Genomic DNA, 25643 nt, shown 5'->3' on the forward strand with positions numbered 1-25643 from the left:
AAATGTTTCTCTTTGATGAGATCAGATAATACTCAAATAGGAATCTAATTGGGTTTGAGAAAAGAGTTGTATTTGAGAAAAGAAGGCCTGGAGATGCAGCTTTTAATGTTGCTTTAATTTGGGGGAGGTGGGAAAACAATGTCACATTTATTCTCAGAGGAATTGTTACCCATGTTCTCACAAAGAATGGGAACAGCTGAACATGAGTGGCAGCCGAGGGTAGCATGCACTGTGACCCAGTTATGCAGGGCAGCTGAGGAGGTCTGTTTTATCTAGTGCTGGCTGGCCCTTCCACATCAAGGCAAGAGCTTGACCACGGAGCCACACCCCAGTGCCTGCAGCCCAGTTATTAATGAATCAGATTTTCTTGCAACGTGCTGAATTAAGATGGTGAGTAGAGCCTGGAAACCCATTCCCCAAGGGACATTAGGTATGTGTAGCATTTAAGGAGTAAAAGATGAAAGAACTCAGCCAGTTAATAAATTAACACGGGTGCTGTAATTACTACTAATGGGATCCCAAGAACATAGTCCTGTAGACTTAATGTTATAACACATAGGAACGTTTCTTGTTACATTATCTTCCTACTAAGACTCCATTTGCATTACAGAGTTTCATAGCCTGCGTAGTCTATGGCCGTCATTGCTTTCTGCATCAGACAACTCTTGGGAACGTGTTTGCAGTCTTTCACCTTCTCGTGACCAGTTTCAACAAGTATGGTAGGGAATACCGTGGGACGTTCTATTTGACTTCACTTGGGATAATTTGACGTCTAACTTGAATGGTAAGCTGTGTGCCCTATGACGTCTCAAATTAGGGACTTCCATGTGGACCTTAAGGTGCCAATCCTTGTGCTTAATGCACACCACGATTTTAGTGGTTTAAGTTTTAGGAGAAAAAATTCTGACATAATTGCTACTTTTCTTTTTACTCAAAGAAAAACGCACAAATACGTTTTTTTCCCTCTCAACCTCTGTGATCCTGAGCTGTGGATGACCTTGCTTTTCATAGCTTAGACCAATGGCATAGCCTGTCTTCGTTAGCAAGGAACCAATTTTTTGTATTCTATATATCATAGGAATCTATCTATCTATCTATCTATCTATCTATCTATCTATCTATCTATTACATATCAGAGTTATATATTCTGATTATCCAGACCTTCTTGCTTGTCTTATTTCTTTTTGTGTTTATACTTGACTTCCTTACTGAAAATGGTTGCTTTTAAGTTATTTGCATCTAGCTCTGTTCTCTGGGGTACTGGGATAACACACCTTCTCCCATCATGCTCTGTTCTGTGGAAATGTGGCCATGTTTATATCACATCCTCCTTCTCCCACGGCTAGATGTACAAAGAGGGGCAATTCACTCAATCAGTTATTCTATTCATTGTTGGCACGGAGATGGAGACCTAGTCCTTCCTTAGGCTACCTACATCCTATGGATTATGATCAGGTAACTAGATGAAATATGCTGCATACATGTATATGTATCCCTATATATGAATATGCATTTTATATGGGGGTAGACAGACATATTTATAGATGTGTATATGTGGAGTGGGGAGAGGACAGATTTGTTTTGAACCTGTATGGGTCACACATAAACTTGTCTGTTTCGTTTACAGATCAACTAAAGAATGAGCAAATTGTTCCAATAATGGATGACAAATGGCCTATGCTATTCTCACTGAGAGGTTGTTCCGGGGTGCATTTATAAAGGTGCGAGGATATCTGTAGGAGTAAATTCTTTCCTCCTAACACATGGTCCCGAATATCAAACTCAAGTGATCAGGGCTGGAGGCATTCACCCACTAACTACCTCACTAACCACACTCTACAGGGTTTGTTTTTTTTTTATATATATATAAGCAGAGTTATCATATTAGAATTTCACTTTTAATTTCTAACTTTGGATCCAAAATATATACTATATATTTTACATATATTTTATATGGAGTTTTGGGTTGTGAGAAAAATCTACTCCAATAAGAGAAAAGGCTAAAAAGGGGCTTAGGAAGAATCTAGTGATACTGCAGATAGCATTAGCATGAGACGCTGTCTCACCATCTAGCCACAGGGAGATAAGCATGTCATCACATGTCCGTCTGGTGGAATTATAACAGACATTACAGCTGCTGGCACAGTGCTTTTCAACCTTCCTAACACCCTGGCCCTTTAATATAGTTCTTCATGTTGTGGTGGCCTCAACTATGAAATTATTTCACTGCTTCTGCATGACTGTAATTTTCCAATGGCGATAAATCATATGGATTTAAATATCCATGTTTTCTAATGGTCTTAGGTGACCCCCGTGAAAATGTCAGGGCCCACAGGTTGAGAACCATTGTGCTAGCGGCTCCAAACTATTTAAGCGGAGGAATTTCTTCTTTTCTCTTCTAGTTAGCTCTTTATTTCTATAGCTTGAATCTCTCACTTCCACTTGCGCCCCAATGTGAAGGCATTTTCATGCCAACTATGTGCTAAGTGTTGGTTTAAGTCCTTTGTATAGTTTGCCTCATGAGAAATTGATTAAACTGTTAAGAATTATCATTATGCCCAGTTCACACATTAAGGAAAGAAAGCCTGATGTTTGGATGGTTTTGTCAGCTAATAAGCAAAGAAACTAGGTTGGATGAAGGCAGGTTAAATATAAAACCTCGTTCAAGCACATGAGAACATGGATTTTAATTTGTCAACCTCAGTCTTCTTGAAGTTTCTTGGGATTGACTTGAGTATCGTTTGAAGGACATGGCAAGGTTATTCCATTTTCTTTTTACCCGTCTTTCCAGACAGCCCATGTATTACAAGACTACAGTCTTTTTACTAACATTGCATGGTGGAGTCTAGGCAATGAGAACAATAAAGAGCCAGGCAGTCAGACTTTACAGCCTGATGGCAGTTACATTCCCTGATGTCTATTGGTATGTCTTCAAGGTCTTTTGTCTTACAGTTTTGATTGTATTTAGATAAAGCTTCAGTAAGAGAGTGGTTTAGTTTTCCTGATGGAAAGTTTAATTTAGCTCTTCTGCATGTTGCTCTTAGCTTGTTTGTAGAAATAATCGTTTAGTTAATGAGGGTGCACTCTTTCTGAGTACTGCCTTTAAAATGAATTTCCATAGATTTACATAAATTCCCCGGGGATCGCTATAATGTGAGCAAAGAAAGAATTGCCCAGCTGTGCATTCATTTAATGGAATTATGAGGCTTTAGAGTTTGGGTTCTGAGAAAGATAACTGTGGGAAAGAGTCACTCAAACTGTTGGAGGAGTAATCCTTAAAAGAATTTGTTCTCACTTTGATAGAAGGCTATCTTAGAAGAAGCAATAATCCAAGGTTTTAAAAATTTGTCTTAGGCAAAGCTCATGAAAAAGCTGAACTTTCCAGAAATCACTCATTCTATTTGAACACTCATGTTAATATTTTATTATAGTAATTTAAAAGTAGGGACTTATTGAAAATTAATTTCATCAGAAGTAGAGAGAATTAGTAAAAGACCAATAAGTCATGCCCCAAACTCAAAACCAATAGCCTCTTTATACATTTACCTTGACACTTGGAAGTGGGTCCTGAATCTCTTCAGATTTACTGCTTGTGTTCTTTACGTCAGTCACATTTCAGTCTATGTGCTACTCACATGGATTTTTGCCTTCTAGTTAACCTTTTCTTCTTTACATCATTCTGTCCCAAATAGTTATGTGCTTTTATACTCTGTGGCTGACTCTCCATGTTGGCTAGAATGACCTAATGTCCTGATAATGATTGTTTGATTCCTCTTGTGTTGGATTATAACAATGTGAGTTATACTCTTCTGAAGGACAATTTAGCCTTATGCATTCAAGGACAATTTAGCCAGCCCTTTATAAATGTTTGGTTTTTGCTCAAGGACCCCTTTTTCTCAAGAATATGAAGGAATCAATACTGATTTATGTTTGGTGTTGAAAGAACCACCACTGATTGATACATAGGTTCATCTTCGTGCATGGATACTGCAATCAGTAAGTTCTTAGTAGTACATGGATAATGTTCTATGTGGGATTTGGGAACGGAAGCAGCTCATTTCTAGAAAATAAAGTATATCAATATATTTTGTACATTTGTTTTGTTCCAGAATTGTTTTTTGATTTCCTTGCATAAAATTTTGTGACTTAAGCACTCAGATGATCACATTTGCAGATAAGAAAATGGGAAACAAAAAGGCTAAATGACTGTGCTATGGGAATCTCAGATAATGTTTGGGATAGCCATGGTGCTAGCCTTGACACTTGAACTACACACACACACACATACACACACACATACACACACACACACACACACACACACACACACAGAGAGAGAGAGAGAGAGAGAGAGAGAGAGAGAGAGAGAGAGAGAGAGAGAGTCACACATGAACACACACAAATTTTCGAATCGCAGTCTCTTTATGTAGCCTTGGCTGTTCTAGATCTCGATCTGTAGACCAGGCTGGCCTTGAACTCACAGAGAACTGCCTGCTTCTTCCTCCTAAGTATTGGGGTTAAAGGTGTACACCACTGTGCTTGGAATCTAATATTTTTAATGGCTCCAAATATGTGTTTTTCATCTTAACCATTTTTTTTAACATATGTTTCAGGGGCATTGAGTGAATCCCTACTGTGAAAGAACCAACACAACTGTGTATCTTTAGAAGTCTGTTGCTCATTACTTAATATTTCTCATTGCTGCTTTCCCAACTTCCCTAAAAAGCATCAGTATATTTCCTATCTCTATAAGACAGCATAGTCTTTGAATAGCTCATTTAAGTGGAATCACATAGATTTGACTTTGTGGGGCCCGATTTAGTTCACTTAACATAATGTTTCAGAATTCATGAATTTGTAGCATTTATCAGGACTTTGGTTTTTTTTTTTCTTCCTCAAGGGTATGCTACTACATGAGATCCATTGGTTGGTTACTCCTGGAATTCCAGGACATGAGAGGCAAGAAAAATTGCCAAGAGTTGTAGGCAAACCTTGGTGCAATATAAACTCCTCCTAAAAAATAAGGAGATGAAATAGACTCTCCGTGCTGTCTCCCGCATAGTTTACTTCCCTGTGGACCTTAATTTAAGCATGGTAGAAGGAAAAAGGAGAAAGGAGAAAGGATCCTTTTGCCCTTTGTTCTCTGCCAGAGGCGGGACTGAGCTCACTCTCTGCTTATTAAGGAGCAAAGAAGATGGGTGGAGACTGAGTTCAGGTTGTGCACATTTATCCTCTGGTTTTATGAATTCTTAATGTTTTCCTTTTGTGTATCATTTATGTATATGTATATATGGTATTTATAAATACATATAGCATTTTTCTGTTTATGTGTGAATGGATCCTTGGGTTGCATTTATCCTTTAATGATAGGTTATGACAGCTAATGAAGGTATTGTGAACGTGGGAATTCACAGTTCTACTTGAGCCTTTATTATTTCTTTTAGGTATAGACCCACAAATGGTTCTGCTATACTACATAATTCTAATTTAGGTTTTTGAGTAACATACATACACACAGACATGTTTGTATGTATGTGTATATAGTCTTCCATAGTGGATGGGCCATTTAACATATATCACTATTAAAGCACAATGTGCTGTCAGAGAATGAGCCTCACCAAACTTTTCCTCTGTTAGGAGTCATCCTAATGACCTCAGTATGGCTAGTGATGTTGTGCACAATACCATGTGCTTAGAGGCCATTTATAAATCTTATTTTGTGAAATATTTATTCAAGTTCCTCGCTTAATTCGTGGTGATGTTTTCTGTCGTTAGCCTGAAGAATCCTTTAAATATTCTGCATGTCAATTGTATATCGCATATACATTTTAATAACATATACGAGTTGATCTCATATGTAGTCTCTTAGGTTGTTTCTTTCACTCTGTTAATGTCCTTCGATGCATAAAGGTTTCTGATTTTGATGACATCCAATCTACTTGCATTTTTTCTTTAAGTGTGTCCAGACTCTTAATATAAGGTATCACACAAGATTCTCTGGTATAAGTCATAACTCCTGATGTGATAGGGATGAGAATCTGTGTTGTCAGAAAATGGACGAGGAAGCAAGGCACCACCCTGGCGCACTGTGGAGGTTTGACGGCATGTTTCTTTGTGAGAGCTTATTTTCCATTAGAGTTGATGGAGAAAAATAATACTTTGTGCATTCTGTGTCTTATTCATCTATTTATTTATTTTGCTGTGTCTCAGACGCCTCAGGTATTTATTAGAGGAGGGGAAGACTCAAGGAGGTGAGGTCTTTGGTGGTGAACCAAGACACGGTGAAACCCCGTCTCAAAAAAAGCAAAAAGAAAAAGATGGAGCTCGCTGTCTTTCAGCTTCAGGTGCATTGCCAGGATATTTTCTGGTCGAGAAGCCATTAAGCCTGATTTAGGAGATGAAATAGACTCTCCGTGCTGTCTCCCGCATAGTTTACTTCCCTGTGGACCTTAATTTAAGCATGGTAGAAGGAAAAAGGAGAAAGGAGAAAGGATCCTTTTGCCCTTTGTTCTCTGCCAGAGGCGGGACTGAGCTCACTCTCTGCTTATTAAGGAGCAAAGAAGATGGATGGAGACTGAGTTCAGGTTGTGCACATTTATCCTCTGGTTTTATGAATTCTTAATGTTTTCCTTTTGTGTATCATTCACTCTTCGCCTCAGACTCTTCCGTTAGGTAGAGATGCTGCCACAGTAACGACTGGTAAAATGAAACAGGGGATTTTCCCCTCCTCACCCAGTATAGAGCTAAGTCTCAAGCCCTTACCCTGCAGTCACAGGCCTGCTCTAGCTCCGAAGAGTCTCCTGGTGCAGGCAATTATGAAAGGGATAAGCGATGTGCAATTGCCACGAGGATGGCTTCAGAGATGCCAGGAAGTTTGCGACAAGCGCAGTGCTTTTGTAAACCTCCCTGAAGCCTCCGCAGAAGGAGCACTCGCTGTTGTCGCTTCCTCTTCTTGAATGTCTTGGGCAACGGGGTGAAGACCACTGTGCTGTTTGGTCATGGGGTGGGAGGCGATGACAGCGATATGGGTTTTGGGGCCATTTTTCTGAATTCCGTGTGCAAACCTCTCTTCCTAGTTAAACACCGTGTGTGGTCCAGGTCACCTGTGGAAGTCATCATACTGGCTATGTCAACTTGACGCAGCTGAAGTAATCCGAGAGACGGAAACCTCAGCTAAGAAAATGCCTCCGTAAGATAGGAGTGTATGCAAGCCTGTAGGGCATTTTCTTAATTAGCGATGGATGCAGGAGGGCCCAGACCATTGTGGGTGGAGCCATCCCTGTGCTGGTGGTCCTGGGTTCTAGAAGAAAGCAGGCTGAGCAAGTGAGGAGCAGCAAGCCAGAAAGTAGCACTCTCCATGGCCTCTGCATCAGCTCTTACCTCCTGGCTCCTGCCCTGTTTTTGTTCTTGTTTCGACTTACTTCAATGGTAAACAGATATATGGACGTATACAGATATATGGACGTATACGGCTATTAAACCCTCCTCTCCCCAGCTTGCTTTTTGCTCATGGTGTTTCATTGCAACAACGAAAACTGTAACTAAGACAAGTTAGGACAAGGAGAGGTGATCTTCAGCTTCAGTGGCAGTTGAAGACCTATGATCGAAGCGGTCCTTCAAAGAAGCTGAGGCTTGGCACTATGAAGAATGCCTAAGAGAAGCAATTGGTGAAAGTACAGACCTATTGCAGCAGAAGATTCCAGCATCTTGGAGATGCCAATACATGGGGATGTTGGAGCACAGTGGCAGCTATAGAATAGAGTCAGGTAAAGTCTAGAGGATAAGCTGTGGGTGCTGCAGAGAGCAGAGCAGGAAAGTGACTCAAGTCCCTTGGAGGAACCTACAAAATCATGAGTGAATCCTAGACACTGAATATTGAGTTATTTACACATTTGAGTTTGGATTTTGCTTTGGTTTGATTGTGGCTGTGCCCTGGTTCTTGCCTCTTAAAAGCCCAGCACTTTTGTATATTTTTCCAAAGCCTCCACAGACGTTAGCTGTTACCACTTCCTCTCCTTGCAATGGCTTGGGCAACAGGGGAAGACTGTAGTGCCCTTTGATCATGGGGTGGGAGGGGAGGATGGCCTGATGGGGTTTGAGGTCGTCTGACTGAATCCCATCTGAGGACATCTCCCGCTAGTTAGACACCCTGCGTGTTCTGTGTAACCGGTACTGGTCATTTGTTGTAGATAGTTTTATGTCAACTTGATACATTTTTTTCTACTGTTGTTCACTATATTTATACAGTTGTGCTAGGTGCTTACCCATTTCATTGGATGCTGATAACAACTCTAGGTCTTCTCATTGTAGTTTATTACTGAGGAAGTTGAAGCCGTGAGGGAAAGACAGTGACTGGTGCCATAGCTCCCATACCAATGTGGGTAGGACCCAAGCTTCCCCTTCTTCCCCTCTTCACTTTGGCTTCTTCCTTGTCTTGTCGCTCAGATCTCTAATGCGTCCTTTAAACTCTCCTTAACAGCAGCTCTCAACCTGTGTGTTGTGACCCCTTTGGTGGGTCAAACAGCCCTTCACAGGGGTCATCTAAGACCATTGGAAAACACAGATATTTGCAATTCGTAATGGTAGCGAAATTACAGTGACGAAAGGATAGAAAAGTAATAATAATTTTATGGTTGGGGGATCACCACAACTTGAGAAATTGTATTTAAAGGTCCCAGCAGGAAGGTTGGGAACCCACTGCCTAAGAGATTCCAGGAATGGAGCAAAGGAAAACCAGGAATGCTTTATATAAAATTGTTAGCTGAAATTAGAAATGATCCCCACGTTTGGGAGAGTGTGGCCACTTCTTTGCATTGATGTTTTGCAATGTCAACATGGGCTGATTGAAACATCAGTGGCCATCTTGTATGCTGCACAGCCCTCCCCCACTTTGCGGTCCCTGTCACCTCCACTCTGACAGTGCACCAAGGAGACAGTACAGACAGCTTTGACATGACTTATAGATTTGGTCTAGGGAAAGGACTGCTGCACTGGAGGAGACAATGTCTTTCGATCTCACAGTCGTGAGAACCACACCTGTTCAACTTGTCACCAGGCCAGTGACAGAGCCCCTGCCTTTCATGTCACAGCATAAGGGACTTCGGGTGACACCTTCCCTCCGTGCGGCCTGACTATTGATTTGTTCTTTTCTTCATCAGAATAATGGTTTTTTTATAGTGTCAGTTTCATTGCATACTTACTTGTCTGCCAAATCCAGCAATCATAGTGAACTGAAAGCACTATTTATTGTCTTTCAGAGAGAATGGACTTATTGTGCCTCTGTGTGTGTGTGTGTGTGTGTCTGTGTGTGTGTGTGTCTGTGTGTGTGTGTGTGTGTGAGAGAGAGAGACTAGCAAGCATAAATAATTTAGAAAAATGTTATTTTCTTTCTTTTTTTATGATTCTATTTTTTTATTTTTTTCCTGCATCTTTATTAACTTGAGTATTTCTTATTTACATTTCAATTGTTATTCCCTTTCTTGGTTTCCAGGCCAACATCCCCCTAATCCCTCCCCCTCTCCTTCTTTATGGTGTTCCCCTCCCCATCCTCCCCCCATTGCCACCCTCCCCCCAACAATCCTGTTCACTGGGGGTTCAGTCTTGGCAGGACCCAGGGCTTCCCCTTCCACTGGTGCTCTTACTAGGATATTCATTGCTACCTATGAGGTCAGAGTCCAGGGTCAGTCTATGTATAGTCTTTGGGTAGTGTCTTAGTCCCTGGAAGCTCTGGTTGGTTGGCATTGTTGTTCATATGGGGTCTCAAGCCCCTTCAAGCTCTTTCAGTCCTTTCTAAGATTCCTTCAACGGGGGTTCTATTCTCAGTTCAGTGGTTTGCTGCTGGCATTCGCCTATGTATTTGCTGTGTTCTGGCTGTGTCTCTCAGGAGAGATCTACATCCGGTTCCTGTCAGCCTGCACTTCTTTGCTTCATTCATCTTATCTAGTTTGGTGGCTGTATATGTATGGGCCACATGTGGGGCAGGCTCTGAATGATGTTATTTTCTTAAAGATGGTATCAATATGGTAATCATTTTATATCTTTATCAAACAGCTAGTCCAGTTCCTAGCAACAGTGTTGACATTGGGCTTCTTAGAGAAAACTAAAACCAGGTGCTCAGTAAGTCATGTAGAAGCGGTCCTCTGCATCTAGAACTAGATACAATGAAAAGGGACAAAGAAACCTTCTTAGAGACTGGGGGGTACTGTGAGATGTGGCAATGGGCATGTTCCCGAGCTGTAGAGTTTCTAGTGCTGGTGTTTGCAGTGTGTGTATGTGTGTGTGTGGGGGGGGGGTGAGTTGTATCTTTATTTTGGTTATAAAGTTATTAGCAAGTGTATAGCATATTAAGGTGGGAGATGTTTCCAGAAGAATGTGCACTGATGTATGTATTTTTTTGGTTACTTGATAAAGTTGAAGCTATTCAAAAGCAAAGAGACTGGGGAACATAGAGTATAGACAACTCTTCCACTTTTACGCGGTGGGAAAATCGTGATTTGTATTCAGGTAGTCTGACTCCAGTGTCTGTGCTCCTACCCACTGTCAGTCTGTCAGGACATGGGTTTGTCAGCATATTGTGCAGTTTTCTAGCGCACACTGACGCAGATTGAAATTTCTGCCATCTTTGAAGGCCAAGTCTAAAATTTCTGATGTTATAGAAAAAATGTCTGCAATTGTCGGTGGCTTTTGTGATCACTGAGTACTGGTCTCCATGAAGGGACTAGCCATCCATGCCTTTTGCTTAGGGTTAGATTGAAACCCTGCTCCAGCTGCATCCACTTACTGAGCGCTTCAGTCATGGCAGGCATCATGCTAGACACTCATCTACTGTCTAATGGGATACCAGTAACCGCATGAGCTAGGTTCTATATTTAAATGGTCCTTGATCCTCTGGTTTTGTTTTGGGGTCTGTGATGTTGGACTCACTGTCTGGAAGTATTCTTTGTGTTACTCTGTGTCACAGAACGCTAAAGTGTATTCCTTTGTTGGCTTCATGATTTTGGCTGTATGACAACTTTCACATTAAACCCCAAATCGTACCACATGCCCAGGCTGTTCTCTGAGTTAGTGAATTTTGTGGGGGAAAGGCTTCACACATCCGAGATCCTGTTGTTTTTACTATCACATTTACCTGCATGTCCTAGTGTCAATAAGGACTGAAAACAGGGTCAAAATCACAGGAATATGAACGCACATCCTCAGAGGACTCTCCTTTACTGAGGGGCAGAACCGTTCTCACTCAAGGCAAGAAAGCTCTGCAGCTGAACTTCCTGTGAATTGAAATGTATTTTTCAACATTGGGTAAGGTCTCGGAATGGCACCAAAATGTGATATTTAAACTGAATTTCTAACAAAATTCAAAGCTTGCCTGTTGATGCTGTTTTTGGCTTCAGTAACTATACCTATGTAGTGCTATGCTGGAAAACAGTGAACTGCAAATAGCTACAATTCATGTTTGGAAAGCTAACAGTCAAACACATAGACACACACACACAGACACAGACACAGACACACAGACACACACACACAGACACACACACACAGACACACACACACAGACACACACACACAGACAGATACACACAGACACACACACAGACACAGACACACACAGACACAGACACACACACACAGATACAAACACACAGACACAGACACACACACACAGACACACACAGACACAGACACACAGACATAGACACACACACAAACACACAGACACAGACACACACAGACACACAGACACAGACACACACACACACACACACACACACACACACACACACACTTCATAACTTAGAGTCCATGTAAAGTTAGCATGAAATGGTCCTGATTCTGAAGACTTCAGAAAACCTTCCCTGAGCTGTTGCGAAAATCATAGCATTAGAATTTTCTTTCTTTTTTATTTTTCTGACAGGACAGAGAACATAGTGCTTCTAGCATGCTAACCACACGCTATACTACTAAACTGCACCCCTGTATTTGTATTATAACATGTTTAATAAACTTGAACACTTGTTTATTTGCATCTCTTTCTGCATATGACACATACACATGACACCAAGGACACGGCAAACAGGACCGAGAGAGAATTGGGCATGCTAATGTTTTATGCATCAATATATTCTTCTGTTGTGCTCTCTTAAAATATGTATTTTCTGTGAATTTTATCAATACTTTAAAAGCAAGGAACCACGATATTCTAGAATAGCCAGAAGACAAGCATATTCTTAGGGCTGGGAAGAAAGAGCATTGCTCACCCGGGTGTGGGCCATTCTTTCTGTGAGCCTTAACCTTCACTTGAACAAATGTCTACATTTGCATAACCAGTTGCTAAAATAATTCACTCATTAAATCACCTATTTACCTGCCACACGATATGACAAAATAGTCTTGGGGGTGATTATATAATTATACTTTTTGATGCTGTGACTCTGGCTGCCAAAAGTTAGATTTGCCAATCCAATGCTATTTTATATTGTTTTATATGTAAGTAAAGATTAAAAATGGGCTATTTAAAATACTTTTCATTGTACTGTGTCATCTTTAGACAAATTATTGCACCAGAATAAATAGGAAAACATTTTTGAGGAGGTAAGTTTTCCGTGGTTGTATTGTGTTCTCTTTGTTCAGCTATCAAAATACCTGTCTCATTTACAGAATTTAAAGGGAATAAAAGATAGCCTAAAAACTTTGCAATGTTTTAATCTTTTTCTTCGTGATTATATAGATATTAGAATATGGGTGACACATTTTGATAGAAGGTAGTCTTATCTACACAAAGGCCTGGTCTTCTCTGCCACCATTAGAAGGCGGCTTTCTCGGAGAAAGTGACATTTAGTGTCACAGCATTATCTTGTTATTTCTGCAGCCAGTATTTCCAACTCTAGAACATTCGTGCCTCCGTGTTGTTTTACAGAATACTTTTGATAGTTCCCTTTCCACTTTGATTTCATGTATGAGAATACGTTTTATTCCTAGAGAATGTACTTTTAGGTCAAATAATTAAATCTCTAATGACTGGATATTAAGAAACCGGAGAAAACCAGGAAAGACCATTTCCAATGCCTCAGAATAAAAACTGAAAAATGAATTCAGAATGTGCTTTGACTATTTTGGCTTGTTCTACAGAATAAATTTTGATAATATTAGAGAGAGAGGGTACCAAATGGATCTTCTACGTATGACTTGCCAGTAAATTACATATTTTATTTACATTTTATATTGCTAACACTGTTATTGGAGTCCAAAATTTAACTTGTGGTGATTTAAAAAATCAGTCACATAGTATTTGAGACATGCAAAGTATGTGGAATGTTTGGAATTATGAAAGTAGCCCTCTGAAGTATTAAAAGATTTATCAAACACTTACAATGTTCTAAGGTCTCTTTACAAATAGTATGTTTTAACGTCAGCAGATATTCGTGGCACTAGGAACTGGTTCTTCCCCTTGAGGGGAGACTGAAGAAAACCATATTGGCTAAACTGTACCACTAGAAAGAGGTACCATTGCTCTTGTAGCTATCGTGTCTTCGTTCGTCCTCTAGACCACATTGTAGTCTCAGTCTTACTAAATGAGAGCTACGTATCAGGCAATGAACTTAGATGCCCATAGACTTTTCTCATTCACGCATGCGTAATGGTCCGTCCAACTGCATACGGTTTAGAAGTGACAGGGCCATGACTCGGATTCTAATCTAATGATATCGCTTTGAATAGCACTTCTGTCAGGAGATGCTAGCCTCTGAAACAGTGGAATGGTGAGATAAAGGGCAGCAATTAGACATGGGGCATTCAATGTTAGAGGGAGAGAGCGGGGAAGAGAGAGAGAGAGAGAGAGAGAGAGAGAGAGAGAGAGAGAGAGAGAGAGAGAGAGAGAGGGAGAGAGAGAGAATGAATAACAATTCTCAGGGCTGTTTTTGAAATAAAGGAACCATAGGACTCACTATTGGAACTTATCTTGTATAGTATTAATTTAAAAGCCAAATCAACCTTATATTTTATATTCTTAGTATCTTTGTTAAATGATATTTAGCCTGCGATTTGGTTCTCTGTAGAAACAGGATTGTTTTGCTTTTAGTTGTTGGAAATTAATACAACCCCCAAACTAACTCCTCTGTCGCTTAAAAGTGATTCCCTGGACATTCAAATGGAGTAACTGAGGGTATTTTGAGCGAATCACGTGCATCAGGGATGGCTTTATGTATCGGCATAGTAAGAAGCATAGGATAGAGGGTCAAAGGAAAGGAAGATCGGATCCGTGACTGAGAACCTTGGTAAGCAGAGCTGAGGGGAGAATGGATACAGTACAGCAGGGTTAGACGAATGACTAAAAATATGTGGGGTGGCTCTTGTTGCCATGACAGTCATTCCTTGGTCTGCTAGTCCAACCACGTCTCCACGCTACCAGGCTTTCCTGTTGATTCTGTAATGAACGCGCATTTCCTTTGAGCCATGCCTTCTTTGTCCTCATGTAATTACTACCGTTTTCCTGGCACTTTGAAAGAGAACTTTCCTATCTGCCCCGTGATTCCCGAGCAAGTATTGCTCTCGCATATAGTACAGACAGATCTTCCATGGCCTCTACTCGAAGGGCGAGCGCCCACAGCATGGGAGAATAAGAGATGAGCGGTAAGTGGAGGGGATTTTCAGTATGTATAGGAGACACTACCTTTGTATCTGAACATCGCAATGCACTGATTCTTTAAACAGTCACTTCCTACGCCATTTTACAACAGAATAACCATTGTATTAGTTTTCTAGGGCTCCTATCTCAAAGTGCCAGGAATCCAATGGCTGAAACATAGGAATGTATTTATTTTCTCACAGCTCTTTACAGGATCGACGTTCAAAAATCTATGTGACACCACGGAAAGGCCTTGCTCTCTCAGAGGCTCTGGAGAAAAACCTTTCCTTGCCTTTTCCCACTTGGAAATAGCACTTGGCATTCCTCTGCTTTGAACTATTCAATACCAGTCTCTACCTTGTCCAATAATCCATGTCTGAGTGTCCCGTTTTCCCCCTTCTATCAGAATAGTGTCATTGGATTCTGAGCAGGCATGCACGTTGGAGCACACTCATTGGTCCACTATGAAAGGCTCATCTAGGTCTGGCAATTGTTGGAGATCAGGACACAGCAATGAGCAAAGTCCAAGGCGGATGTTAGTGCCTATCATGGAAATAAAGTGTCCATCAAATCACTATGTAGAGTGTGTGAGGCATTGTCAGGACTCAAGTTGGTATGGCAGCAGAAACTGGTTGTGTCAAGAAGCTAAAAAAAAAAAAAGCCTATAGGGAGAAATTTGAGCTGAAATATGAAAAATGCGTGCAGATTAGATAGATAATAATGAGAAGGGGGAGAGAATGCTCCATTAGAGGGAGTAGCAGACATAAACAGCCCTCTATCAGCAGTATACATTGAAAAACCTCAAACCGTAATTGTGGCAGGTGCTTCTCATTTTATGGTATTAAAAATCAAATTATGACTAATTCATAGGCTCTGTGCAGAGCCCTCCACCTCTCCCCGCTCTCTCCCTCTCTCCTGTCATCTGTCATCTATATCTAATCTATCGAATCGTCTGTCTGTCTGTCTGTCTGTGTCTATCTAATCCTTATATACATTATAAGGATCAAAGTACCTTGGTACCTGGGAACATACCTGACCCTTGGTTAGGAATGGGAACATACATTATATAACAGAATAAGGACCTCAACAGGCTACAAAGGTTGCATCAGAAAGACTCAGGAGCTAACCTGAAAAGGTTCCTGAAACATTATACGTTAAATTTTATGAGTATACAAATGAGATTTTTTTAATGACTTTAAGCTTTGTGTGAAAGAATGGATCTGTTCAGTAGTTCTTAAGAGAGGGGAGAATATTTGAACTAAAAGGCATAAATATTAAACATAGTACATGTATTTTGTTTGACTCCATACTCAAAGCAACCTAAAAGGGCAACCAGAAAGGCAGAACGCATTAGACAATCTGGTTTGAACTCTGCCTGGATAGTGGATGAGAATGGAGAATATTAGTTGTTCTTGGGAGAAGCCTGAGGAGAGTGATGCTTATGCTATGTATTTAATAACTATCTTTTTAAAATATCCACTGAAATATTTTATAAGCGAAATGATAAAATCACTGAGATTTGCCTCAAAATACTCTCGTGGTTAGAAGTGAGACCTCTGTGTTGAGTTTGCAGCTGGGTGACAGGTAATTTATACACACTTCCTTTTTCTATTTTCAATGAGAAGTGAAAGAAGATGTGGGGTGCCAATTAGGATGCAGAGAGGAGCCCTCCTTTGTGAACAACTTCACTCCTTCATCATAAGCTCTTCAGTGCTCTACTAGCTAATGTTCTCTTCTTCCAGCATGGTCACCAAGGCAACAACTGCTGTGTCTCCAGGCAGGGAACATGGCCCGAGTTGTGAGGTGAGGTCAAGATCCCTTGAGGTCTTTTAAGTGTTGAATTATCAAGTACCACGGGAAACTGTGAAAGAAGATGACCGCAGGAAACTGTGAAGAAGGCTGTGTTTCTTCACTTGCATTTTAAAAATACCTACCTACTTAAGGGCTTTCTGAAGGAGAAATAATGAAATCCAGGAGAGGAAGTCCACAGCATTCTTGAAAATAGAAACCACGTTTCTCTTTTATCTGGACATAGCAAATTAAGGTTAAATAATAACAGCGACTTAGTAATAACTAGTTAACTTCAAAAATCTGTGTAAGTATTGCCTTTGAAAGAGAAACTCCAGTAGAGAACAGTACACACACAATTTTGAATATCGTTCTTTCTTCCAACTTAATTGCTATTTAAACTAGTCAAATTAGAGTTGGATATTTATTTTAGACTTGCCATCATTTGAGAAATCAACTATTTACATGTATTATCTTAGAGTCTATCTAATTTTCCCTTGGGGATTAAACACACTGACAAAGATAGAGAAGAGGGGTTAGAAAAATCAATCTCTGCTTATTATTACAATGTATTATGCATACATGGTAATCATCACAATACGATTATAGACATTGATCAATATCAGGTATTGATGCATTTGATTTAGTAAGATACAACTTATGGGAATCAGTCAAGAAGGCAAGAATACGGCAATACCAAATGTATTTACAACTTTAACTTTTCACCTGAGCTTTAAAGTGACAAACGGACCTTCCTACAAATGACTAACAATCAATATCCTAACTGAACTCAACTCAACCTTTGTTTATTGACCCCCTTTCAGGAAATGTGTTAAAAGCTGAGTGTACAGGGATAATTAAGAAATGGCCTCTGCTCCAGAAAGCATGCACACATGCACACACACACACACACACACACACACGCATGCAAACAAATGCATGCACACATACTCATGAACATTTTCTTCCTCACCTCCATCTCTTCAGCTGAAAAGATAAAATCATGAACACTAAAAACATCGAAGTCATTTTCTGACACAATTCTCTCTTATGGCTCATTTCAGACAGTCTTGCCATATGTCTTAGATAGACCTTGAAGTCACCATATAGTAGAGTGCTGGCCTTCACTAACACAAAATCCTCCTCCCCTTAGCCGTACGAATGTGGAGACTATAGGATTATGCTCTTTTCAGTGATTTCTGACTTTACTTCTGAAACTCCTGCAGCTCCTTTTCTTCCCTCTCAGTCCCCCGATCCATGCCCGGTTTTGCACTTTGTCATGGTTCCTCAATGGTTTTAAAATGGTTTCTCTCCTTTCAGGTTGGCCAGATTTTGCCCTATTTGTTCACTAGCAGAGTTGCACCATAAAAAATGGAGGTGGCCCTCTATTACCCCTGTGTTAATTTTTTTCTCAATGTCTTGAAGACAGGGGAAGTCACCAAGCCTTATTTCAGGTGCAGCACATAAACATACAGAACCCGTGCTTGTGGCTCAGAGAAGGGAACCACAGGGAAAATACACAGATGCTATGCTTCCTCAAGGGCAAAAGCATTCCAATTCAGCCTTGAGAGTGTAGACACAATTTTGCACAAGCTTCCATTGTTTTCTTCACTGGAAGCAAAAAATACTGATCTTTAGTGAAATAGCTCATTTAAAAAAATTGCTTTTCTTTTGAAACCACTTCGTGAGCCAGTTTGCAAGCTTGGCTTTTCTTCTTTCTTTCCTTCATTCCTGTCTTCTTTTCTTTTCTTCTTTGCTTTCAGTGCCTATCCCTTCTGAGTGCTACAGCAGCAGCTCCTCTCTGAGGCCCTAGACCAACCATCCCCAAATATTCCTTTGAATTATTATTCAACCCTCCCCTCCAAATTTAGTACCTCAATGGTCTAAACTTCTACAGAGTTTGACCTAAATCAAATGTAATTATAATAAAAAGATTGTTTTGGTTCACGTGATCACCTGGTTGATTACTTCCTTTGATTAGTTAATGCAATATCTACTGTACTGGAACAAAGTCCATGTCAATATCAAAAGAAAAGAGAACCTTCTTACAAGAGGTGGTGGCAATGCCCTTCTATAATCCCAGTATTGGGGAGGTAAAGGCAGGCAGTTCTCTGAGTTTGAGGCCAGCTTGGTCTACTGAGTGAGTTTCAGGGTAGCCAGGGCTACAGAGAGAAACCTTGTCTTGAAATAAAGAACAAATTAACAACAAACAAAAAGAAAGAAACAGAGAGGAACTCCTGATTTTCTTACCTATTAAATATTTGTATTATAAGATGCAAAATCAAATAATCTGAAAACCAAGAGTTTGAAATATGTAGGATAAAGAGGCTGCATTTAACATCTCCTTACCTGCATGAGGTAAGGTGTAAAACACAGTGCATAGAAGGCCAAGCAGAATGGCACACACTGCATCGTATCTAAGGTTGCTAGTACCACCTAGCACCATGTGGAGAGACATAAGAGAGAGTGAAGCAGAATATGTGTTCTGGTTGCTCCCAGCTCCAGAAAAAAAAAGGAGGCCCAAAGAATAGTCAAGCCTTTGTACTTGTGAATTCAACTTCCATAGTGCCAGCCAATCATGGGTGGAAAGTCATTAAAAAAAGAAACATTTCTACTAAACACGATCAGATGTTTATCTTGGCGTTCTCTAAATAATACATAGCAGCAACAACAAAAGCTTTCTGTAATATTTGTAAATTCAGTAATCTATAAAGAGAGGATTGCATAGGTTATCTTTAAACACCACAGCATCTTGTACAATAAGCTTGGATTCGTGAGGCATTGGTAACCACAAAGGAACTAGAATCACTCCACTAGAGTTTCTGTACTTGGAACACTATGGAAAATCACCATCCATTTCTCTGTCTGGACTTACTACAGAACAGTAAACACATGGTTCAGATAAGATCTATACTAACAGAAGAAAAATACAAAAATAAAGTTATATATGCAACGAAAGCTAGGAAATAAGAAAAACACCATTAACAAAAGGTGATAAAAAAATCACAAAACCAAACGGCACTCTTAAATTTGACACATTAATAATTATGCTAGATATAATTAGATAATACACTTTTGTCAAAGTTAATATAATTTTTTAAAAAATCACTTTGTCCTGCAAATACATAGACTATCATGCCTAATATTACATAATCCATCCATTAATTTAAAATTTATGTAAAATGTTTTGAAGACTGACCAAAAAAATCAAAACAGGGTAAAAAGAAATACACAACATTTTCATATGTGCAGTCTTGGCGTCACATATCTGTAATGTCAGCACTTAAAAGACTGCTATAGGAGGACTGCACAAGTCCAGGGCATCCTGGGATATGTAGTGAGTTACAGAAGAACCTCGGCTACAGAGTAAAATCCTGTTACAAAATGTCAAAGACATGGTATGAAAGAATCTGAAATCTCTCTCTACTTCACCGTAGTTAAACTAAAATCATGAGAGGATAGTTTAAAAGATCTATTTAAGAATATACATTGATCAGAGACTTTACTTTTCAAGCTGACCAATGTTTATTGATTATAAAATATTTTTTAATTAACTTAATTCTCTGATATCTACATATATATATTTCTAATTATTCTCATTTCTATCCTCTTTTGCCTCCCTCCATCCCTGTCTATCCCCACTTTCCTACAAGTTTCTTCTCTACATTTATGTCTTTCATTTTGTGACCCATGTGTGATTACCTAGGTATATGTATATGTCAGTGCATTTGGAGAACTTGATAGCTTTCCGGTGGGTACAGACCTGAAGACAGTGAATGGCATATTAGTGACTAAATAATCAGGAGGGGGTGAAAGGCGATAAATGCAAAGCCAAAAACCATGGAGTCGGGACATCAGCTTCAGCCTGCCAAGGTCATCTGTAAATGAAACAAGAGCTAGATTTCAAGACTAATAAAGAGGAAAAAAAATACACCAATAGGTGTGACTTTATGCTTTGCAATAGAATAGGCCTGAGAATCTCAAACTGCTACACAAATGCCCTTCTATGGTGAGAGTTGGCTAAACCACCACTGGCAAAGCAGAAGAGTAGACGTACTGTGTGAGACAAACCACAGAAAACAAGAAGGCCTGTTAGGAAAGCCAGCTTGAGGCTCTGCTTGAACAGCTCCCTGGGAGAGCAACTTTATCTCTGATATCTGAACATAGGCAGCAGCTCTGACAGATAGGGCAGTCCTTGTGACAGAGAAGATCCTCTTACCGCCATGGAGGAACACGAACGACCTAACCGCTAAACAATGCTCATGCCTTTTAAGCAGTAGCCACTTCCTTTAGTCAGAAAGCCCATTTCTGAAAGCTCGACTCTTTTTCTCCTGATTTGTACCCAAGTCACTGTTCATTTTAAAAACTACTTCCCTTCACTGTACCACTAAGGTATACCAAGCATAAAATGCAGGAATGTGAAGTAAATGAACGGAAACATGATAACGGTATTCTGTCTTTCTGTCTGTCTTGTTTATGAAAAATTAAGCAGGCAAAAAAAAATACCTGGCATTGGAAAATTTTTATCAAATGACTCTCTTAAAATGAATATTTTTCAATCCTCATCAGTTTGACCAGTATTGATCATCCCCAGATAAAGAGGAAGAACTACCTTTATCCACTAATGATATACTTGTGTTGGTATTAGTGATAGTTTATTTTAATAGTGTGTTCAGTTATTAGAACTTGACTTTGTCCTCTTTAGCCATATTTATCAAACACTGACACATAACATTCTTCGTATGAATGCTCCAGGCAACTCTCATTTAGTAATCAGGTGATGTCTTTCTTTCCAAGAAGCACCGAGTCGTCTTCCTGCTCACTTGTCGGATGGTTTAACGTGTGTGTAGAAGCTGAAGAATGTGGAGGGAACTGGCTTTGTCTGTTGCCATGTGGCCTTGAACAAATGACTACTTGTTCCTATGTCTTTCAAAGGAGGGCATCTGCATGTGTTCCCTGTATTCTATTTGTCTTCAAATTTGCCTCTCTCATGCTCTCTCCCTTATTCTGTCCCTAAGGCTGGTTTCTGGTGTCTGACTTTCATTTTCCAGCTGGAATTAGCCAATGGGAAGCATGTATAGGTGATCTGAGCTTGGCTGGAGGGAAGTGGTGTCTTTTTCATGCTTTCTCCTCACTTCAGGTACATCTCTCCCCATGAGGTGCTGTTTCTGAGGCTAACCCCTGCATATGGCTACTTCTACAGAGAGTTAATTCCACAGAACACCTATGAGCTGAGCTCACCCACGGGGGAAGACAGAAAACAGATCCAAAGAATTCCAGTGGCTTTTCGGTTCCTTTTAGAAAGCAGAAAGCATGGCATACTCGGGAATGTATTCTACGGATTTAGTGTTCGGGCTGTCAAATGTTAGTTTGTGGGTCCACAGCAAGCTCCCTGTGTTTCTATGGCTTGAAAACGTGAGATTTTTCATTAACATTTTTAATTAAAATGTGATCATGTCATTTCCATCCTTTCCCTTTCTTCCTTTTTTTTTAAAGATTTATTTATTTATTATATATAAGTCCACTGTAGCTGTCTTCAGAGACACACCGGAAGAGGGCATCAGATCCCATTACAGATGGTTGTGAGCCACCATGTGGTTGCTGGGAATTGAACTCAGGAAGAGCAGTCAGCACTCTTAACCACTGAGCCATCTCTCCAGCCCCCCCCCCTTCTTCCTTTCTTTACTCTAACTTTCCCATGCCTACACTTGATTCCTTCTCAAACTTCTGGCTACACACACACACACACACACACACACACACACACACACACAAACACGTACACATATAATAAATTATATGAATCCAACATAAATTATATAATAATTTATAAAGAATTTAAATATGTATTTATTTGAATACTACACATATTTAAATAACACACATTAAATTAAATTATATAATTTACACATAAATGATAATTTATAAAGGACTTAAAGACCATATATATTTAAATCACAATCACACACACACACACACACACACACACACACACATAATCTGCTAAGACCATTCAGTGTTCCAAATACAGGATTTCAGGGCTGACCACTTAGTATTAAATAACCAATTATGGGTCTCCTCTATGGAAGAAGACTGATCCCATTCTCGGAAACCCTGAGTTACCTGTAGTTCTTTATCTAGGGATCCAGACCTGCGAATTTTCCTTTTTCTAAGTTTGCATGTCTTAGTGATGTTGTCCTACACAAAAAGCTCAAAGCGCATCAGTGAACTAGGATTGGGGCTGTATAGGATTGTAAGAGTCAGAGGACCAGGAAATTTGTGGTGAGACTGTGTCTGTCTCCTAGTAAGTCCTATAAGGACTCTTGAGCCACAGTGCCTCAACGATATGGAAGGCTGAAGAAATTTAATAGATTTTACATCTCTAAGATGTTAATGGTCTGTCTTATGCCATATGCAAAATGGCCTCCAAGTTCATAGATAAAATGTGCATGGTGCTTAGCCACAGAGTTCTGTTGGTGAATCTTTTGCTGCTATAATGTGAATGGTGGTATAGAAAATTTGCTGATCCTTGCTGTGTACACTGAGGTAATAGTGAAAAATCCTGCCATTAGATTGATAGTCCATTGGGAGTAATGAGATCCTAGAGGCAGAGTGGAGAGACAGGTGTACTATCAAGGTAAACAGTGGGAAAAATTTTGTTATAGGCAGAACTAAAGTGTCAATTGTTTTGACCCATAGAAATCAGAAGTTAATTGATAAGTCAATAGTAATATGTATAATTTATGAAGATAATAATTTAGATGTATAATCCTGTGGAAAGAAATATGATGTGTGAGAATTCATAGGCTATTATCAACTACAGAGGTGAAGGAGTGGCCGGATCCCTGTGGGAAGGATGCTGTACCATGTCCACAAATACACACTGTGAATCTACAACTAAGGCTTTCCCTTGGGATGTTCGTATGGTGACTAAATACTGGAGAAAGGAATTATTCTGTACTTTCTATATATAATAAGATACTTACCCTTAGGTGAGAAAGAAGAGGCTGACAATGAATTATTAATATTAGGAGTCCTTGTTCCTAGTTAATAGGTGAGATAAAAATGAATGTCTGGTTTTTATGTGAGTATTCTGCTACAGAGGGGAGTGTCTACAGTAGGAAGAACTTTGTGCAGCACATCCGGTGGCCTCTTTAAAAATCTTCAATGTGGTTCTGCATTAGTGATGGGTTTGGCTAGCTAGACAGGGGCTTAAAAAAATTGGAGATTGTTAACAGGGATGACTCAGAGAGAGTGAATATCCATCCTTTTGCATGTTCTTAGAAATGAGAGGTAAGACATCTTTTGTTATGAATATTAGCCACCTCCTCCTCATTTACCATTAGACTCATCTGTAATGTTCATGGCATCCGGGATGGAAGGTGTGCAATTCAGTAGTAAGAAGCACTCCTTACCAAGACCGACTTGGCCGTTGCTATTGCCGAATGTCAACATTACATACCGCAGAATCTGGTGTTTAGCTCTGTCCTTCAGGAGAACCAGCCAGAACGTTGGTGGTCAGTAGAACACGCAGGTTTCCTACTATCACAGAGGACAAAGCTGTGCTCACAAGATCTTCATTCTGTATGTACATTTGCCTCTCCATAATTTTTCTGTTAATTCTGCAACCTGTGATTATGGGACTCACACAATGTGATAGTGTTCCCTACAAAAATAACCTTGATCAAAAATCGCATTGAATATTGAAGCAAAAAAAAAAAAAGAGTTATGAGCTCAGAGTCATGCAATTCACCAATGTTTCCACTTCCAATAAAAGCAACCGGACTGGCAGAACAGTAGAAAGAATGACTAAAAGTTAAGTTATAAGATCAGTTTAGAAACAACTTCATTGAGTTTTTAGGATGTAAAATATATTTTCTATAAGCATTGCTGGCACAGTTCAGTTGAAGCCATAATATAAAAGATGTCAACCAAAGAATGGAGATACCAATGGACTTCTTATGTCACTTAGTACTTAAGTATTTCTGCTTCTTGTTCTGTGTCCTTGGAATTTGTGTTATTTGGGAGTTGCCTAAATGGGGTGGGGGCTTCTCTTAAATTAAACAATTTTGTTACATTAAATTAATGACAAGATGCTGGCTATTTGATTGTTTCTAAGACATTAAAACAGCTGACCAGGAGACAGACTACGGTAATTAGTTCTTAACTACTAAAGGGAAACTGCACTAGCAGTGTTATGTAAACGGGTATAAAGGAATAAGTACTAGATGCAGTCATACAGGGTACCATTAACACTCATCGCCAAGTGGCAACCTGGTGTACGAAGATATTGTTTGACATGTTACAAAGGTCAGAGTGTGTGAATCAGAAGTCTCTCAGGATTCCTTTAGGGGTGACTGAGGGAGCAATTTTATAGAGTGAATGTTGGAGAAGAGCAAAGAAATTGTTTTCTTGATTAAATTTGAGCTATAGCCTTACTTGATCTCTCTCAATGGAAAGATCAAGACAATAACACTGGCTCTTTCTGTCCTGGGCTGCAATTCTAGAAGAGTCAACATGCCAGATGCCAGGGGCAGGTTTGTCATGGAGACCCTTAGAAAAGTCAGGTCCCAACCAGGAACTGAAGCAGATAGGAGATTGTAGGACTTGGAACAACTGTGAGGCCCTGAGAATCAAACTTACCTTGACTAGGATCTGGAAAGCTGCGTAAGAGTTGCTTTATACTGTGTGAAAGGGAAGGATCCATGAAGTCCTTTTGAAGCTAATGCCCCCGGGGTGGCAGCTTCTTCTATTGTGCACTTACTAGATGAGGGTAACGTAAAGCTGGATTATATACCCTGAGCCTGAAGATCAAGGGTTTCTCGAAGAGGCTGCACACCCAAGACTTCAAGATAGGTCTATTCACCATCCCAAGTGCTCTCTTTCACCAGCGCCATGTCAATGTCCATGATGTAAGTTGAACCTCCCATCCTTCATTGTTTGTCTGAACTCACAGAATCACATTGACTTTTTCTCTGCTCATCTTACACGGCAGCTGCTCAGGCCCTGTGAAGAGGAAGAATGGCAAGAAAAACCAGAACGACACAGGGGCAGATGCTAACAAGGAAAAGGATTATATTCCGGCCTCCCTGGACTAGAAGATTGTATAGTTTCTAGTTGGTTAAAAAGACAGGATCAGGGTTGGGGATTTAGCTCAGTGGTAGAGCGCTTGCCTAGCAAGCACAAGGCCCTGGGTTCGGTCCCCAGCTCTGAAAAAAAAAAAAAAGAAAAA

General features: G+C 39.9%; 1 long non-coding RNA gene across 1 annotated transcript; it reads left to right on the forward strand.

Annotated features, from left to right (window-relative positions):
• Positions 1–290: 290 nt before the first annotated feature.
• Positions 291–1715, forward strand: LOC147996655 (uncharacterized). The gene is made up of 3 exons (XR_015654040.1): positions 291–390; positions 611–784; positions 1628–1715. It is a non-coding gene; the product is annotated as an uncharacterized LOC147996655 (long non-coding RNA).
• Positions 1716–25643: the final 23928 nt, after the last annotated feature.

Source organism: Rattus norvegicus, chromosome 1, assembly GCF_021556685.1.
Source record: "Rattus norvegicus strain SHRSP/BbbUtx chromosome 1, alternate assembly SHRSP_T2T, whole genome shotgun sequence".
In the NCBI taxonomy this organism is placed as follows: Eukaryota; Metazoa; Chordata; class Mammalia; order Rodentia; family Muridae; genus Rattus; species Rattus norvegicus.